The following is an 18635-nucleotide window of genomic DNA, read 5'->3' on the forward strand; positions in this document are numbered from 1 at the left end:
AGGGCTCCCACCCCAACGCTACCTCCAGTCTTCTTTCTCTTTTGAAACAGTTTCTCTAATAAGTTCTCTAATAAGTTTCCCAGGCTAGTCCTGAACGCTTTCTGTAGCCTTGTCAGGTCTTGCACTTGTGACTACCTCTTCTTCAGCCTCCAGAGTACATAAGAGTACAGGCCGTGTCTCTAGACCCAGGGAAAACAGTGTTTGCGCTGCAGGGCATGAATGAATCCTGACTTCACCAATGGATGGCCAATGCTCTTACCACTGAGCTCTGCCCAGGAGCTGGAACTCTGAGGTGAGACACAACCGAAGGCCCATCTAGCTGTGGTGAAGTCAGTGTTTCCTACTCTTGTTCCACTATGTTTTTAAATATGCAATATGAGCGTTTGGCCTGCATATATGTCTGTGTAACACATCTGCACAGTGGCCAGAAAAGGGTGTTGAATCCCTTAGAACTTAGGGTTATTGACAGTTGTGAGCCACCATGTGGGTGTGGGCAATCTATGCTGGCTAGTTTTATGTCAACTTAATACAAGCTAGAGTCCCTGGAGCCTCAGTTGGGAAAATGCCTCAGTAAGATTGGACTGTACATAGGCTGTAGGACATTTTCTAAATTAGTGATTGATGGGGGAGGGCCCATCGTGGGTGCTATCCATCGTGGTGCTATCCCTGGGCTAGTGGCCCTTGGTTCTATAGCAGTGGCTCTCAACCTTCTTAATGTGACCCTTTAATACAGTTCTTCATGTTGTGGTGACCCACAACCATAAAATTATTTTCGTTGCTAATTCATAACTGCAATTTTGTAGATATTGTACTATCTGTGTTTCCTGATGGTCTTAGGTGGCCCCTGTGAAAGGAGTAGTTTGGCCCAAAGGGGTCACAACCCACAGGTTGAGAACCACAGTTCTATAAGAAAGCAGGCTGAGCAAGCCATGGGGAGCAAGTCAATAAGCAGTACCCCTCTGTGGCCTCTGCAGCATCTGGAGCTCCTGCCTCCAGGTTCTGGCCATGGTTGAGGTCCTGTCCTTTGATGTCATCATCCTTTGATGATGAATAGTGTTGTGGAAACATAAGCCAAATAAACCCTTTCTTCCCCGAGTTGTTTTTAGTTGTGGTGTTTTATCACAGCAATAGAAACGCTAAGACAGAATTGAACCCAAGCCCTCTAGATAAGCAGCCAGTGCTCTTAACCACCGAGACATCTATCCAGTCACTCACCCCATTATTCATAGGACTTACACATTTTATTGCCTTAGAAAGCTCAGCTTGCTGTTTCAGGCTTGTCTCCCATTGAATCTCTTAAGAGACCCATGACTTACAAACTCAAATGGATTTTCATTTTTTTCAACCTCTCAATGTTTTTTCAGTTATTCAAGTGTTCTTTATGGAAAAGTGTTTTTATTGTTAGTATTTCAGACTTAGAGAAAAGTTGTACACCCAGGCCAGGGATGTAGCTCACTAGTAGAGTATTTGTCTAGCATGGAAGAAACCCTGGGTTCAAGTCATATTACTGTAAAAGACGAAAAGGGACAGAGGGCCTGGAAAGGGGGCTCAGCCAGTAAGAACACTGGCTGCTCCTGCAGAGGACCAGAGTTTAGATCCCTTCACCCATGTGCAAGGTAACGACCACCCATAACTCCAGTTCCAGGGGAATCCGGAACCTCTTCTGACATTGCCTGTCCCAGGCATGCACAAAGTACACATACATATGCAGACACAACACTGATGCAAATAAAACAACTATAAAGTAAATAAGGAAAAACTGTCCACACACAGCATAAGTTTTTCCCTATATGTTTAAGATAGATCCCAGGTTTCATTTAAGTGATCTGCTTAACTCCCAACCAAACGTATCAATTTCACCTGAACAATTAGAGAGTAAGTTGCCAACATGACCCCTGTGGTGGACACTCAGACCACTGGCTAACTCTGAGAGAACGCGATGCTTAGCTGTTGGCACTGTGGTTACACATGGCTGTCAATCATTTCCTTTAAGATTTGCCTAATCTGCAGAGAGCAACCTTGCCCAGGGAGATACACCTTTCCTCGATGGCCCAAACTCATTGACAGTCAAAGCAAAACCAGAAAGAGCCAAGGACTTTGGCCCTGCGTGGGATAATGCTGTAGGCTTTTACTGTATAAGGGCTCCCTGGTGGGGTTAGCTCAGGTCATTAGTCTGCATTTCATTTCAACTCCTTCTGCCCAGTCCTGTTTCCTTCCCCTCCCATCCACAGATGTTGATCCCAACAGCTCTCTCTAATAAATATCCTGAGCACTAAGTCTGTCTTAGTCTGCTTCCTGAAAAATCCAAACTCTTGCAGTTAGAGCCAGGGGAGGTCTGAGAAGTCAGAGATCAGACAAGGTTTGGAGCTGGCCCATTCATCACTGGCAAGACAGACCACAGGTACCATGAGTGACAGATGGAGCACAGATAGCCTTTGGCACAAAACAAGCAATTAAAAGACTTTGAAAGTATCTTCTTGTTCACTTAAAAAAGATTGAATTTATTTTTAATTTGTGTGTGTGTCTGTGTGTCTGTGTCTGTAGGTATGTGAATGCCTACACAGGTCCCCCACCTGATGTGGGTGCTAGAAATCAGGTCCTTTGACAGAGCAGCAAGCACTCTTAATCCCTAAACCATCTCTTCAGCCCCCTCCTTAAAAAAACAAAAAACAAAAAACAAAAAACAAACAAGGTCTCAAGTAGTTCAGGCTAGCTTCAAAAACTCCTATGTAACCAAGAATAATCTTGAATTCCTGATCCTCCTGCCTCCACTTCTTGGGTGCTGATATGACACACCTACCTATATTATAACAACCATCTTAAAAAGACTTTTTTTTTGTCAACACAAAAGGAGTAATGGAGGAAGAGAGACAAAACAGACACAAGGAATAGCAAAATGGCAGATATAAATCCTTCATATAAAATGACTCAGCCATGTGAGTCAGCTTTTGTCATCAACCACACCATGGCTGGCACAACAGATGCATGGGTGAAGTGACCCTGTGCCCTGTGGCAGTGTGAGACGCTTTGGAGCCCAGCAGTCCAGGTTCTCGCTTACCAGGGCTGAACTACTTACTGCCTCTACCAGTGTCCAACCTGACAGTGAGAGGCTGTGTCAGGCTCTGGGTATGTCATCATCCCCCAAGAAACCATCTGGTGACAAAAGCTGGATACTTTGGCGAGTGATTCATTCCAACAGGAATGGACAAGTATTTGGGTGAGTGTTTTGATTGTCTCATCCCTCAGGCATCACCCTGGGGGGTTCTGGAATATTCCATCAGCATAGACTCTCACAGAACATTGCATCAGACTGGGGGACAGCAAGGAAGAAGTGGTGATGGTGGGTCCCTCACATGGAATCTAGTTTGTGTTGCTCACAGGCTGCACCTGCGCCTGCCTGACTGCCTCACTCTGCAGAGATCAAATATGTGGCCCTGGGAAGCAAACTTGCTGTCACTCCCCTGGGTCCCAGAACACTCCTGCTGTTCTGATTCTGTGGGGCTAAGGGACCCAGTTCCTAAAATGGGACTCTTCCCACCAGCAATGCCGCAGAAGTCCCTTTGAATACCTAATAGTAGTTGCTGCCCGAGCACTTTGTGTGTCTGGTATCCAAAGACAAGGGAACGGTCTCCCTGGGGACATTTCCTGCATCACCAGGACCCACCCTCCACATCGTAGCTGATGAGTGTGTGGTTCCTGGTTCCGACTGGACCTTGGAAATGGCTCTGCCTTCTGAGTTTGAGCCTCAGGAACCACGTAAAAGGCCACGTGTGACAGCACATGCTTGTAATGGTGGAGGCAGGGGGATGTCGTGGGACTCAGTCAGCCTGGCCTACTTGGTGACTTCTGAGCCAGAAAGACCCTATCTCAAAAGGCAAAGCAGGTGACTCCTGAAGGACAAACCCGAGGCTGTCCTCTAGCCGCCGTGTGCATGTGCACACACGAGCATGTGAACTCACACACACACACACACATAAAACACAATAAAAAACTGGTCCCAGAACTTTCAGCCTGCTTGGGGACACTGCAGTTCCAGAGTTCCTTCTGGGTCAATTAAGGCTGCCGGTCTTCCTTACAGCTTGTGTTTCCTTCCTCTGCACTGGCTTCCTTCTCTTCCCTCCCCTTTGACAGGTGTCAGTTTCAAAGGCACTCCCTTATAAACATCCTGGATGCTAAACTGTGACTCAGAGGCTTCTTCCTGTGCAGTCAAAACTATGAAGCTGCCCTGTTGCCCCTAGACCTGTAATGTGTTTTTCTTCCTAATGAGAGCACTCAGAGCATTGCAGCATGTCATCTAAATCAGGATTTAACAAGCTTGCCTCTGATCTCCACACTCCACTCAAACTGTCAAAGTTCTCAGTAGTATCCTATGTGGGGCTTGGCAGTTAAGAGCACTGGCTACTCTTCCAGAGGTCCTGAGTTCAATTCCAAGCAACCACGTGGTGGCTCACAACCATCTGTAATAAAATCTTATACTGTACTTGCAGGCAGAACACTGTATACTTAGTAAATAAATCTTTTAAAAAATAGTATCCTTGCTGGGCGGTGTGGTGCATGCCTTTAACCCCAGCAATTGGGAGGCAGAGGCAGGTGGATCTCTGTGAGTTTGAGGCCAGCCTGGTCTACAAGAGCTAGTTCTAGGACAGGAACCAAAATTACAGAGAAATCCTGTCGCGAAAAGCCTAAAAATAAAATAGTATCCTGTGTGTTTGTTCATGTGTGTGTGAGTGTATATATGTACATGGGAGGGCTTTGTGTATGGGTATGTGTGTGTGTGTATGCACAAGCGTGTGTGTTTGCAGGTCAGTACATAACCTTAGGTGCCACCTTACTTTGAGACAGGGTCTCTCACTGACCTGGAACTCTCCATATAGGGGAGCTGACTTGAGAGAGGGCCTCAGGGTCTCCACCTCTCCAGCCCTGGGATTACAAGTGGGCACTACCAGGCCAGACTTTCCCATGTAGGTCCTGGGGAGCAAACTCCTGTCCTTGTGTTTGCAAAGCACACACTTTACCGAGCTGTCCTCCCAGCCCTAGCCACACCTTCCAGAAATCACACCTATGTTCAGATGGCAGAACTCTCCAATCTGGTTTGTTTGCTTTTTGTTTAGTTTTAGCTTTATGGTTACTAGCGTGTATATGTACATGTACACGGAGTGCACAAGAACACCTTTGTGGCATGATGGGATCCATTCTCTCCTTCCATCTGTGTGGGTTCTGGAGGTTGCACCATGAGTAACGTTATCAACATTATCCCCTGAGCTATCTCACCGCCCCTCCGGTCTTTTTCAACATTGAATAGTTTCATAGTCATTCTTTCACTTTATATAATAGTCACATATGCAGTGTTATGTAACATTCACATATGCATGAGCCCAGGCTGGCTTCAGACTTCTGCCTCTACTGCCCAAACAAATGTCACAGTGTGCACCGCCATGTGTGACTTTTCTTTGACTTTCATGACTCAACAGTTTCCAAGACTATAGGCCACTTCTTTTTGTAAGTTTATCCTGCCACAGAGAAACTGCAAGGGGAGATCTCTGGCCATGGACTCCACTCTGGCAATGGACACAACGACTGTATCACCCACCAGACCTCCTACAGGCTGCCTCTGGCTCTGTTCAGGTACCATGCTTGGCAGGCATGGACTGCCATCTTCCAGGGTTCAGAAAGACAGAATCAAAACTAGAGTTTTATCACAATTAGATTCAGGACATACACCTTTGGCCAAAGTACCGGAGAAGCCACTTCTCATTGCATCCTAGTGGGTGACATAGGGCACCAGTGGTTTCCTCACAAATGTGGGTAATGATGATCACATGATTAGGTGGTGGCTGCCAGGATTTCTCAGAGCAAAATTACCCTTTTCCTTTGTAATTGGTTTTGTGGGGACATACATTAAAGCTATGACTAAATATAAAGAGTAACTAGCCAGTCAATGGTGGCACATACCTTTAATTCCAGCACTTGGGAGGCAGAGGCAGGCGGATCTCTGTGAGTTCGAGGTCAGCCTGGTCTACAGAGTGAGTTCCAGGACAGCCAGGACTGTTAGAGAAACACTCTCTCGACAAACAACAAAAACAAAAAATGTAAATAACTGACTCTTGATCAGACCTTCAGTGTATTTACTCATTCCTTCATGTCTGCATTGGGTGAAGGACTCCTGTCTCATTCGGTAAATTATAATCCATCACTCCATTATTTTATTTTATTTTTGCCTTTTGAGACAAGGTCTCCCTATGTAGCCGTAACTGTTCTGGATCTCTCTATGTAGATCAGGCTGATCTTGAGCGTAGAGAGATCCCCTTGCCTGCCTCTGCCTCGAGTGGTGTTAAGGATTAAAGATGTGTGTCAGTCACCGTGCCTACCTTCCTTGCTTTACTGTTCCAGCAGGAGCCTGTGCACGCGGATCTCCTTATCCTTCCGGCTGATCTTCGCGGGTTCATCTGTGCTTCCTTGCTCACTGTGCAGGACGCTCCTAGCTTCCTCGGGATCTTCCATGCCCCAGCCCTCCAGCCATTCCCTTAGAAGTCAGATCTGGGCCTTAAATGTGTTATTTACTCTACCGACTGTTCTTGGGCCGATTGACACAATACAGACAGCTAGGGAACATAGGAAAAATTCACATGTATTACTATAAATAATAATAAACATATTTGGAGCCACAGTTATTTCTAGATTCACCTGTGTATATCCAAAATAACATCCGATTCTAGTCCAACTTGACCAGCTTCAGTTCTCTCATTTCCTATGTATGCAGTGTTCTCTACTGGAGAAAAGCTTGGGTCCTCATGACTTATCTAATCAGTCATTCTCTGTGTTAACCTCCCCACGACAGCCTGTCACATTGAGAAATACAGATTTGGTCTTTGGAGAGAGATCCACAAACCTTTGTAATTTCCTGAGTAACACTGGCTGCTAGGAGATTTTTTTTTTAATAAATATTTGGCCATTGACCCTGGCTCCTGCCTCAGAGATCTTCAGACCTCTGTGATTTATTGAGTTACTGCCACATCTAACTCAGGGCCTCTAAATCTCTGGAATTTCCTGAGCTAGGTGCATCCTCTGTTGAACCAAGGCAACTCTTGACATGTTCCTGGATAGCCTCAAGATGGAGCTGGTTACCAGGGGAACCAGCCATGTGATCAGATAGGGCAAGAGCCTCTGAAGGTGGATCTGGACATGAATGGTCAGTGTTTTAAACAATACTGCTTCCTAATCAAGCCTCCATAAAATTTCCAGGGACAAGGTGTGAAGAGCTTCCAGGGCACCAGTGGAGGCAGAGGGGCACTCAGAGGGCACTGCATCCCCTACAGCCTTCTGCCATCAACTACATCTCTTGTACCAGACTTTCTAATACGTGGATGAACACCAGCAAAGTGTTTCCCTGAGCATGTGAGCTGCCCTGGCAAACTAAGCAAAGCTAAGGAGGGCTGTGGGAAGGCAGACCTGCAATTTTTGTCTGAAGCAAGCCTGAGATGGCTTGAGAAGTGGAGGCAGCCTTATGGCACCAGACTATGGGCTCTGCTCTCTTCTGGGTAGAAACTCAGAACTGAATTGTAGGTGGCCCGGTCTGTGTCCACTGAGGAACCTGGTGCCAGAAATGTTAAGAGTGGCTGAGCTGGAAGGACGCAGTTCTTTCTCCTATGTCTTGCACTGTCCCCCTGCCCTTCCAGTGTGATCATCCTCACCTGCACCCAGACCCAGTGCCCTGAGTCTCCTCTGGCAGCTTCACCAATGCACCCTGCAGGCTTCCTCTCTCCTTTCCCACCCTTTGCCCCATGTATTTATTTTCCTTGGCTTCCAAAGCCTGACACCAGGCTGTCTCTAAAGGAACTCCACTCTCCCTTGTCCCACAATACTCCACTGCTGTCCCTTCCTTGTGGGGGTGCCCTCTCCCTCCCAATAAGTCACCCCCTGAACAGAATCCTTCTTGTCTCTCTTGACTTTAACCTCCTTTTCCAGATCAGTTTCCCACCTGAACGCTAGAGCACCATGGCCCTGAAACCTCTGCCTTGCTCGGCTCCTGCCTCAGTTTGTTTTCCATTGCTATAACAAAAGAACCGAGGTTGGACACTTTGAAGAAACAAGATATTTAATTAACTCGCCGTTCTGGAGTCTGAGCCTCTAAGATCAGATGGTTTCTGGCAAGGAACTCCTCAGTTACATCACACCATGCCAGATGGCATCGTGGCAGGAGCGCAACACAGAGAGAAGCCAGGCAGCAGAGAGGCCTTTTTATAACAGCAGCGCATCCTCCTGAAAACAAACTCCTCATTCCTTCCAAGGGCAACACCTCTGATGATTTAACAAGTGCCCTGAACTCTAGCTCTGAAAGGTTCCGCACCTCCCAGCATCACCCCACTGAGGACCAAGCACCCCCCCCCCCCGAGAGAAAACACATGCAAACCACGACAGCCTGCACATGGTTTGATCTGTGAAGGAAGGGAGGGAGAAGCGACACACCATTAATCACTTTTCAAGTTTTACTTTTTATTTTTGGGACAAAGTCTCATGAAGCCCAGGCCGGCCTCCAACTTGCTCCACAGTTTAGAGTCGCATTGACCTTGGGATCGTCTTGTCTCTACCTCGAGTGCTACCATTGCAAATGTGCATCGTGCCTTGCTCATGCAGTGCTGGGGTCGAACCCAGGACCTCCTGCACACCAGGCAAGCACTCTACCAACTAAGCCACATCCCCCATTTCATAGGTTCACTTTCAACAAACATTGTCTTGAGATTCAGCTCCATTTTGTCTCTATCTACTAGTTACCACCTCTGTTAAATTTATATTTGCCAGGGGAGCCAAAGCTGCCTGTCCAACTGTTCTTTTAGTCTTTGTTCTTTTGAGACAGAGTCTTGTTATGTAGCCTGGGCCAGCCTCCACCTCTTGGTGTTCCTCCTGTCTCAGTTTCCCAAGTGCTGCGATTACAATCACAGGCCACCATATCACTTCCACCCACTCTTTATGATGCCACAGACTCTTCTAGCAGAACCTCCATGGCTCATGCAGGGCATTGATGCCAGCTGACCCCACCCACCATTTCTGTCAGCAGATGCCTCGGGATAACAGAGAGGGGCATGGGCAGCTGCTTTAACCACTTTGAGCCCTCCCCCTTCCTTCTCCTGTTTCCCACTAGAATGTTTGCTAATCTTTCTAAATTTTATGTGTGTGTGTGTGTGTGTGTGTGTGTGTGCGTGTGTGTCTGTGGGGGCCAGGGGGGTCTATGTTTCTATATCAAGTATTTTCCTCTATTGGTTTCCACCTCTTTTCCCCACTTTTCTTCTTTTTTCTTTTTCTTTCTTTCTTTTTTTTTAAAGACAGGTTCTCTCACTGACTAAGCTGGCCAGGGAGTCTCCAGGATTCCCCGTCACTGTCTGCCATTTCTGGAGTTACATACGTGCACGACCACGTATGTCAGAGCTGGGGGCCAACCTCAGGTCCCTATGCTTGCACAGCAGATCGATACTTCAGCTGCTGAGAAGCACCCTGGAACCCCATCTGCATCTAAATTTATTTATTAGTTTTTAGAATTTTATTTATGTGGTGGGGGAGATGTCCGTGTCATGGCATAGGCATGGAGGTCAGAGGGCAGCATTCAGGAGTTAGTTTACTCCTTTTACCATAGACCTCTGGAGATCAGATTCAGTCAGGCTTGGCGGCGAGTTCATTTTATCTTCTGAGCCAGCCCTGCCCAGAAATATAAGCTAGATTTTTCCCCCTATGGGCAGATTTTTCAGATGACCTAAAGCTATACAGGCCAGGATCCCTTTTCCTCATGTACACCCCACGCGGTCTGTGCCTTATTCATGCAGATTCCTCTCTCAGGCCTGACTTCCAAAGACCACCACCCTGGCATCCTTAAAGGCATCCCACATGCAATCCAAGGCCTTGCCAGTTTTCCAACTCTGCACCCTGGTAGAATTTAGGCATCTGTGATATATGTCCTTTCTGTTTGATAGTCCTTCCCAGAGACAGGCACTATGTCTTTCTCATGGTTTTACTCCCGGGAGACCTTGTACACAGTAGCAGTTAGACATTATTTGTTACACTGAAACATCAAAAAAGTTTATAGATTGCTTTCTTTCTCTGAGATAGGGTTGACTTCCAGGCTATCCTAGAACTCTGTAGATCAGGCTGACCTCAAACACACAGAGATCTATTTCTGTCTTTAGTGCTGGGACTAAGGGTGTGCCACCACACCTGGCTAATAAAAGTATAGACATCCCTTATCAGCACACATTAGTAGCTAAAAGACCTCATTTTTCTACCTTAGAGAAGATAAGATACTTTCCTCACCTAAAGGGCAAGAAAGTTAGAATGGTTGCCTTTATCTCCCAGGATGCAATGTGCTGTGTTAGTACAGAGGGAAAACCCACTCAACACTGCAAATTCAGACTTGCCCATGTAAGTTCAATTTTTTTTCTTGCTCAGATGGTATTCCATTCTAACTTTTTAAAGCTATGAAATATTGACCTATTTTCATCTCCCACAGAATATATTATTCGTTACTTTCTTATTGCATAAAACCCTATTTTCATCTGCAGCGACATGGCCCCAATCCTCATTCCTGGTAGGAATTACATAAAGACAGCAGCAGAGCTGCTTGCTTTGTGCTGGTCTTAGCCTGGAATCCCATAATCCGCTTCAAAGCAGGGCATTATGGAAACTCTGGCTGCGCTGCTCTGGCAGACATTTTCTCCACTTAACTATATTTAGAGCAAGAAGAATCATTTGGTTATAGTCTTCTACTGTGGCAGCCCCTCCTTGGCATCCTTGGGATGTTGGGATACCATGGATCTGCAGAGTGGGGCTCCACCAAGCTCAGTTCTGACTGTGTCCGTTCTCTGCGCCATCTGCTACTGATCTCACTGTGCTCGGCAGCTGAAAACACAGACTTCGGGGGGTTTCCTCTCGTCCCGTCATACGGCTCTGAATGTCTGTTTGTCCCGACTGACCTAATCACCAAGTTATTAGAGTCAGCCATTTTAGGAATTTTAATCTTTACATAGAAGAGAAAGAAGGGCTAGAGAACAAGTCTAGACATTCTTACAACACAGACAAAGGCTTCATGCCGAGTTCCTACATCCTTATCCTTGTGATCTGGAATGTGACCCCCCATGGTGAGAAACGGCACTGAGTATGTGGTTAAGTCAGGAGTTTTGAGGTGGGCCATAGACACAACAGCCTATACCCTTAGAGAACAGGGCAAAGATCTGATACACTACAGAGGAAAGGGTGATGGGACCATAGATGGGAGATTCTATTCATGTGGCCAAATGCCAGGGAGTGTTGACTGCTATCAGAAGCCTGCCAAGACAAGGACAGGTTCTCCTGAGCTCTGTCGAAGCCGTTTTTCCACCAGTGAGACTGAATTCCCAGCCTACACTGTGAGTGGTTACATTTCTGCTGAATTCAGCCACCAAACTGTGGTCAGCCACAAGCAAATAAAACAGCAGCCTATCCCTGAAATGTTTCTATCTTCGCTGCTTTCCTTTTTGAGCCGGTGTATTTTTAAAACCCTATCTTATCCTTTATAATATGTTTTCTCTAAGAAAACAACTTCCCATGTTCTTTTCAGTTTCCTTAGACGCTGGATTTCAAAATAATCTAACACACATTTAGCAGTCATCTATTGTGGCCCTGGACTGTTTAGGCACTATAGACAACAGACACAAAGCAGCAGCACACGCCTGTCCTTAAGTGTCTGTAAGTAGGAAACAGTTTTGATAGTGCTCATTGCCAGTGCGTGATAAAACGGAAAGATCAGAACCGTCAGACGGGCTGGAGTGATCAAGAAGAATGAAGAACTACGAGAGGCGCCTGGGCTGTGCGGGTGGGCTTGAACAAGCAGACCTTACTGGGAGACACTAGAGCAAAGAAGACTCAGAATTTATCTTCTAGTCTTTCCTCAATTCCCCCCCCCCCCCATTTTCATTTCTGTGTTGTACAAGTAACCTAGATGCTTTTTCTCCTTTAGTGTTCAGTGCTACGGTTTGAAGCTAGGGCCTTGTGTATACTAGGGGAGTTTTCCACCACTGAGCTACACTGCCAGCTTCTTTGACTTTGAGACACAATCTTGCTGAGTCCCCCAGGCTGGCCTAAAACTAGGGATTCTCCTACCCTTGCCTCCTGGGTGGCTGGGCTGAGAGATGTGTACCACCAAGCACCACAGGGTTTCACTTAAAACATTCCAGAAACCTAAAATTGTACCATGAGATGCTTCTGTAATCTCATGCACACAGAGCAAAGCTTTGCTAGCAATTCAAAGTATCTTCTTCAGCCCCCTGCCCCGCCCCGTACACACAGTGCTCTGTTCAGGCAATTACTACAGGAATGGCAGCAAGCTGCACACATCTTTCCCTACCAGCTGTGAACAGAGAGGAACGGGGCATTTTAAGATAATTCATCTTTGGAACACACACACACACACATGCGCACACACATTTCCCTAATCTTATTCTGATCACATGCTTTAGAAAAATCACACTTTTCTAACCACATAATGGACTGTGCTGAGGGAAGAAGAGAATGGGGCTGGGGGACGGGAGCAGGGGAGACTCGGGGAGGGAGAGAAAGAGAATTTTTGTTATTATTTTGTTTTTTACAATAATCTGAACAAACACAGGATGGAGAGGGTGTGGCGAGATGTCTTAGCAGTTAAGAGTACTTACTGTTTTTGCAGAAGACCTGAGTTCAGTTCCTAGAACCCACACCAGGCAATTTGCAACCACTTGTACCTCTGACTCCAAGGGATTGGACGTCCTCTTCTGGAGTCTGTGGGCATTAAACTTACATGCATACGCTCATGCACATACATATACCTAGAACTAAAATTTAAAAACTAAATTAATTAAAAGTTAAAGTCAAGGTCTGAGGGCATAGCTCAGTTATTGAGTGACATGTGAATGGCCCTGGGTTCAATCCCCAGCGCAGTAGAATTAATTAAAAGCTCTGTGTGGTGACTCGCAACTGTTACCGAGCACTCAGAGGCTGAGGTAGGAGAATCTATACAAGTTCAAGGCCAGCCTGGCCTTCGGAGTGAAGAAAAACAAAAGTAGGCTGAGTGGTGGTATGCCTTTAATCCCAGCAGGTGGATCTCTGTGAGCTTGAGGCCAGCCTGGTCTACAGAGCAGAGCGAGTTACAGGACAGGCTCCAAAGCTACAGAGAAACCCTATCTCACCCCCCCCACCAAAAAAAAAAAAAACCCCAAGTAAAATTTGCTATAAATTGGGGCAGTACCTGCTTAGGTCAGGAATGAGAAAGATCTTTTCTACTGTTCACCATCTTGGACCATGTTTACCTTTGAGACGCAGAAAGGTGCAAATGATGGAGAAAACAGTGACCATTAAAGCAGAGCGCCCACACCACTAGAGTCCGGCATTCAGCGATCACTACACATGCATTTGGCTTGCTTCCTTTCGGACATTTTCCTGTGTCGATGTGTGTATACGCATACGTCACAAAACGACGTTCTGAGGGCTGGTGCCATGGCTCAGCTAGGAGTGTGCTCTATGCTAAGCCTAGTGAGTGACCCGAGCTTGCTCTCTAGGATGTACATGGTAGAAAATGGCTCATCTCCACATGTGTGCTGACAAAAATGGGCCGGGCGGCGGTGGCGCACCCCTTTAATCCCAGCACTCAGGAGGCAGAGGCAGGTGGATCTCTGTGAGCTCGAGGCCAGCCTGGTCTACAGAGCGAGTTGCATGACAGACAAACCTTGTCTCTGGGGGCAAAAAAGAAAGAACATACAGTAAATTTAAAAATGTAATGCATATGGGGCTGGAGAGATGGCTCAGTGGTTAAGAGCATTGCCTGCTCTTCCAAAGGTCCTGAGTTCAATTCCCAGCAACCACATGGTGGCTCGCAACCATCCGTAATGGGGTCTGATGCCCTCTTCTGGCCTGCAGGCATACACACAGATAGAACACTGTATACATAATAAATAAATAAATAAAATATTTTAAAAAAATGTAATGCATATATATTATATATCATATAATGTGTGTGAAGTGTGTCTGTGGTATGTGTGTGCATGGTGTGTATATGTATTGTTTGTGGTGTGTGTGATTTGCCGTGGATGTGTTTGGGATCAACACCAGACCTTCAGACATACTAGTTACCATCAAGCTACAAAGTAACCCTACTTAAACTACACTATAACTTACTTGGACAATTCTCCATGGCTTTTGTTTGCTTGTTTCAATTTCTGATTATAATAAAGGTTCTGTGAACATTTTAGCTATTTATTTGCATATCTGTCAATTTTTTCTCTCCAAATTAATTTCTAGGTGATGGTCTCTGTGCTGCAGAAATGTGATATATATATATAGATATATCACATACATGTAAGTAAAAAACTTGTACAATAAAAATAAATATTTAAAAAATTACTTGCTTCTGTCTAGAAAAATAGCTTTTTTTTTGAGACAAGGTTTTTCTGTGTAACCCTGGCTGTAGACCAGGCTGTCCTTGAATTTACAGAGATCCTCCTGCCTCTGCCTCTTGAGTGCTGGGATTAAAGGCGTGTGCCACCACCACCAGGTGAAAAATAACTTCTAATAACACAGGTAGACAGAGGATTCATGGTGTTGGTGGGATCATCTGTGTGCTGTGTCTCTTTGCTTAGTTTTTCTTGCTATTTTAAGCCCAAGATTATAATCTACTCTTCTGTTCATATTTTGCTTCCATGTTAAGTAGTAGATAAAAGGTACATGCAGATGTAGCTCATTTGGTATAATACCTTCCATGGCATAAGGTCCTGGTCTGATCATCTATTCTCACACAATACAGCAGCAACACAAACACATATGTTCCCATATTTGAAAGTCAAATTTACCGGAACATCAGTATGAATCATAATCAACCTAAAATGTCACACCCATTAAGGGGACTATCCCCAGCTGTCATTTCCTGGTGAGTAAGGAAATAAATTACAGTAAAGGAAAGAAAACCTTCAGTGGACTCTTTAGGGGAAATTTCCCACTTTACGGTGCCCAAGAAAACAACATTTTCCTACAAATGTAGTGTTGGTATTTTAAACTGAATCAACAGCCAGGTGTAGTGGTACACACCTGTACACCCAACTCTTGGAGGTTGAGGCCATAGGATCATGAGTTGAAGGCTAATTTGGGATACAATGAGTTTCAGGTCAGGCAGGGCTATATAATGAGATTATTTAAAAATAAAACAAACAAAAGCCACCAAAAAAAGAACAAAACCAGAAACGATCACTTTACCAGACACAGAGAGCTTCACTGCTCTCCTATTTACTGAGAGGCAAAGAAAGATCGCTTGAGGGAAGGAGTTCAGGGCCAGCCTGGGGAACAGGGTGAGTCCTCATCTTCAACATCACAGTATCGAGCTGAAAATGTATTTCTGAAGGGTTTGTTTTAAAAATAGTGTTTTTAACTACGAGAAACAGTGGATGAACACGGCTACATTTTATTTTAGAGGTCACAAGGGGCCTCTTTCTTCAGTTTGCTCTGCTCCAGGCTTCCCCACAGGCTCACAGAAACATCTAGCTTAAGAAAGACTGGCTAAGGGTGGGAGGGGGGCTGCTCTTCTTCCTCATTTTGCAGGTGACAGTCTCTTCAGCACACCGTCACCATCTTGTGGCCTTTGCCACATTACTGTTAAGACCTCCGTGCTTCTGTAATTGAGGCCTGAAGACTGTCTCCTCCTAGTGACTCCCTTGAGAGGGAGGAGAGACACTGCCAGGCACACCAGTTCCCACCCTCTGCTGAGATGGCATCTCTGTGTTTACTCAGGATTCTAAAATACCCAGTTAAATAAGTAAACACACCAGACAGATTTAATCTGAGAGCAGTGTCACCATAAGGAGAACACTTCAGTTTTGTCTTTGAGCTAAGTCTATTTTATTCAGTTTATTCTTTTTTCGAGATAGGGTTTCTCTGTGTACCCCTGGCAGTCCCTGAACTCGCTCTGTCAACCAGGCTAGCCCTTGAACTCAGGGATCCGCCTATCTCACCTCCTGAGTGCTAGGATTAAAGGCGTGGACCTCCAAGCCCAGCTAGCTGTATCTATTTTAGTAGTTTCTTTCTATTTCATTTTCATAACTGGACATACTGGTGCAGATGTACACATTCCTAGCACTTGGAAAGCAAAAATAGGAGAGTCAGATTCAAAGCCTTCCTTAAAAATATAGGAAGTTTAAAACCTGCTTGGATCTAGGCTGTGGTGGGGCATGCCTCTAGTCCCAGCACTCGGGAGGGCAGAGACAGGCAGAACTGTGAGTTCGAGGCCAGCCTGGTCTACAGAGCCAGTACTAGGACACCGAGGGCTACACAGAGAAACTCTGTCTCGAAAAAAACCACAAACCCAACTCCCCCTACCCCATAAAGCCTGCTTGGGCTGTATGAGACTGCCTTAAAAAAACCAAATCATGCACATACATTGCAGAGGAGCGGGGTTCCTTGCATTCTCCTCTGCTTTAGAAGGTGGGTAGTGTTCTCCAGTTTTGTCTCTAGATCCTTCCCACTAATCTATTAGGGTTTTTAAAGATGTTCTTTTTTGTCCTTATTTTTGTCTGTCGTCTCTGTTGTCCCGGTCTCTCCTTCCGGGTACTTGGTACTGTCTCCGTGGTATCCCTCCAGCTGTCACTCTCCTCCTAGCAGGCCCCGCCTCCTCTCTGCCTGTTGTCTCCTCCCTTAGCTAGTGCAGCAGCTGACCTCATCCTGCCTGCTGGCGAGGTCTTTCCAGGACACAGTTCCCGGGTAACCCTCAACGGGCAGGAAGTAACTAAACCTAGCCTTCTCCCAAGCCCCTCTGCGTTGGAGGGGAAAGGTCCCAACAAACAAAAGGTCCACCTTTCTTTCTCTAAGAAATGCTTTCAGATTTAATAACTTTCTTCTGCTTGCTGTGGTTTGTTTGCCTTTTTCTCTTTTCTCCACATAAATACACATTTTCATAGGAAGTGTACCCAAACCTTTTCAACATTCATCTTTCCTTGCCCAAACTCTCATTTACATAGGGAACTTACCGGGGGCTTTGAAGTCGACAATCAAATCTCCTAAAAATCCAGCTGATACACGGCAATGAGCAGACGTGGAGGTGAAGGATAAAATACTTGCCATTATTTTGGAAAACAGGTCAGACTTAATTTTGGGAAGTGTTGTCTATTTCTAGATACCCAGAAAACTCCTCCATATGGAAATTAGCTTCCCTTCTAAATAGATTTGATAAATGCCAAGTATGTACAGAGAGAGAGAGAGAGAGAGAGAGAGAGAGAGAGAGAGAGAGAGAGAGAGAGATTGAGGAGAGTGTTGTATGAGGCAACTAGCTAATGTGACTCTCAGTTTATACTATATTACACATTTTCTACTACGATTATAAAAACAACCCGCAGAGTCCTTCATGCCAAATGTCCTACTGTACTTTCTATTGCTGTGGTAAAACACTGACTAAAAGCAGCTTGGGGAGGAAAGAGTTTGTTTCACCTTACAGTTTACATTCTGTCCTGAAGGGGAATCAGCGCAGGAACCCAAGGCAGGCAGCACGCAGGGCCACAGAGGAATGCTGCTCACTGGCTTGCTCAGCTTGATTACGCAATCTGAACCACCTGTCCAGAGGTGGCGCTGCCCATAGTGCACGGGGCCACATCCATCATGGACCGAGAAAATGCGTCACAGACTTGCCGACAGGCCGATCTGATAGACGCCTATTCTCACCTGAGGTTCCCTCTTTCCAGATGACTCTAGCTTATGTCAAGTTGACAAAACAAAACCCTATCCAGCATGCCAAGTTGGTAGGGAAAACATAACACAGTCTGTCCTACTAGACAAAAATTCCCTTACGCTAATATATTTCCATTGTAGAAAAATCTAAAAAACAGAACAAAATAAAATCTTTGCACCTAGAGCTAATTAAGCACCAATGGCATTTGTTATCATTCAAAACTTGACTTTAAATTTAGAGGACATTTTATATAAAAACCAGAGGGTATAAAAAGGCGATCAGAAAACAGGAGAGATGGCTCAGCAGTTAAGAACATGTACTACACTGTGAGGCTATGGGGTTGGTTCCTAGCATCCGTACCAAGTAGCTCACAATTGCCTGTAACTCCAGTTCCAGGGGATCTGATGCCCTCTTCTGGTTTCTGCTGGTACCTTCAGGGGATCTGATGCCCTCTTCGGGCTTCTGCTAGTTCCTGCAGGGGATCCGATGCCCTCTTCTGGCTTCTGCTGGTACCTGCATGTAAGCGGTACAAGCAGGCACGCAGGCAAAACAAGGAATCTTTAAAAAGAGATGATAGAAGACGGCATTTCCCCCTTCCTATCCTCCTGACCTCAGGTTCTTCTCTTAGGAAGCAACCGCTGTTTCCAGCGTCTACAGAGGGAGTCTTCTGGAGAGAGACAGTCAATTTCAGGCTACCCCAGGGTTTTTGTTCTTTTGAGACAGGATTTCTCTATGTGGCCCTGGCAGTCCTGGAACTATTTAGACCAGGCTGACCTTGAACCCACAGAGATCCATCAGCCTCTGCCTCCCGAGTGTTGGCATCAAAGTCATGTGTCATTGTGCCTGGCTCACAAAGTTAATGGTGGCTTTTTATGTATGCTATTCAAATTTTTCTTTCTTAACCATATATCTTAGACATATTGTTTTCCTTTCTTTT

At 45.6% G+C, this 18635-nt stretch overlaps 1 protein-coding gene across 1 annotated transcript in view; it reads right to left on the bottom strand.

Annotated features, from left to right (window-relative positions):
- Positions 1 to 12827, bottom strand: part of Mapk6 (mitogen-activated protein kinase 6) — a 42999-nt gene extending 30172 nt beyond the window's left edge. Inside the window, exons 1-2 of the mRNA XM_050127042.1 lie at positions 12675 to 12827; positions 6369 to 6602 (exon numbers count right to left, since the gene is read on the bottom strand). The gene's annotated coding sequence lies outside the window, so the exon portion shown is untranslated. The remainder of the gene's footprint in view (positions 1 to 6368; positions 6603 to 12674) is intronic.
- Positions 12828 to 18635: the final 5808 nt, after the last annotated feature.

The sequence above is a fragment of the Alexandromys fortis genome, unplaced genomic scaffold (genome assembly GCF_014885135.2).
Source record: "Alexandromys fortis isolate MF-2015 unplaced genomic scaffold, M_Fortis_MF-2015_v1.1 scaffold_22, whole genome shotgun sequence".
NCBI classification, from domain to species: domain Eukaryota; kingdom Metazoa; phylum Chordata; class Mammalia; order Rodentia; family Cricetidae; genus Alexandromys; species Alexandromys fortis.